The 961-nt window shown below is 41.0% G+C and overlaps 1 long non-coding RNA gene across 1 annotated transcript in view; it reads right to left on the bottom strand.

The window, feature by feature from the left end:
• Positions 1-409: 409 nt before the first annotated feature.
• LOC116698888 (uncharacterized) overlaps positions 410-961 on the bottom strand; it is an 884-nt gene continuing 332 nt past the window's right edge. The window contains exons 3-4 of the long non-coding RNA XR_004334321.1: positions 834-931; positions 410-695 (exon numbers count right to left, since the gene is read on the bottom strand). This is a non-coding gene — a long non-coding RNA (uncharacterized LOC116698888). The remainder of the gene's footprint in view (positions 696-833; positions 932-961) is intronic.

The following is a 961-nucleotide window of genomic DNA, read 5'->3' as shown; positions in this document are numbered from 1 at the left end:
GACATATTATACGAATGTCTAATCTGTCATTTAATGCCTTTTGGAGATTTTGAGCCAAACTTTTGAGCCCCACACAAAAGAGAGAGGCGCTACAACAGAGCATTTCATAGGGTGAATACAGGTATATAGAGACGGAGAGCATGTGAAAAATAATTCAAAACACTGAAGCATGTAATGCATGTTCTAATAGAAACCCCAAATACATGTCCAAACCTGGGAATGAGCATATATTATGGGATCTTTAGAAACTAACATTGTTTGAAATGGACAGAGAAATGAGAGGAGGAGGATTATTGGAAGGCAAAGAGGTTTAGAGGACATCCTGTCTCAGTATTGCTCACCTCCTCCCAATCGCCCACTGGATAAACCTCTGTTTGACAGTTTCCTCTGATCGTCTTCAAGAAATCTTCCCACCAGAGAGCTTACAGACCATCAAGGGAAAGGATGGGAAAAGAATAACTTGAAAAGAAGGCATCGAAGCTTGTTGAATTTTGTTTCGCTTATGATTGTGAACAGTAGAAGAAGAATTATACCAGAGTTTTAATGTTGTGTTGCAGCTTGCAGTATGTTAGCCCAATGTGTCTGTTCCTTGTGTGATCCAGTGGCCAGGCACACTGGGGCACTGTCAGGGTGCCGCATGAAGACAGAAAATGCAGTGGGGCAATTTCAACACACCGTTTTATCCCCTGATTTATCTGAAGCATGCATGCACACATAAGCTCAGACATGAAGACACATTTAAGGGTTTGTTTGAATAACAATAAAAAACAATAACAACAATGTATACAGACTGCCTATAGACAGTAAATGGCAGCTGTAATCTAAAAGCATACCTTTGATTTGTTGGCACATGTCATCCACTAACTCACAATGGTCCTGTATGGAGGTGCAGATATGACTCTGTCTTACACCCCAAACCACCTTTGAATACCTGGAGCATTCACACACACACACACACACA

This window comes from Etheostoma spectabile, chromosome 2 (genome assembly GCF_008692095.1).
Source record: "Etheostoma spectabile isolate EspeVRDwgs_2016 chromosome 2, UIUC_Espe_1.0, whole genome shotgun sequence".
Lineage (NCBI taxonomy): Eukaryota > Metazoa > Chordata > Actinopteri > Perciformes > Percidae > Etheostoma > Etheostoma spectabile.
The sequence above is the reverse complement of the archived record's forward strand: the minus strand, read 5'-3'. Positions and strand labels throughout refer to the sequence as shown.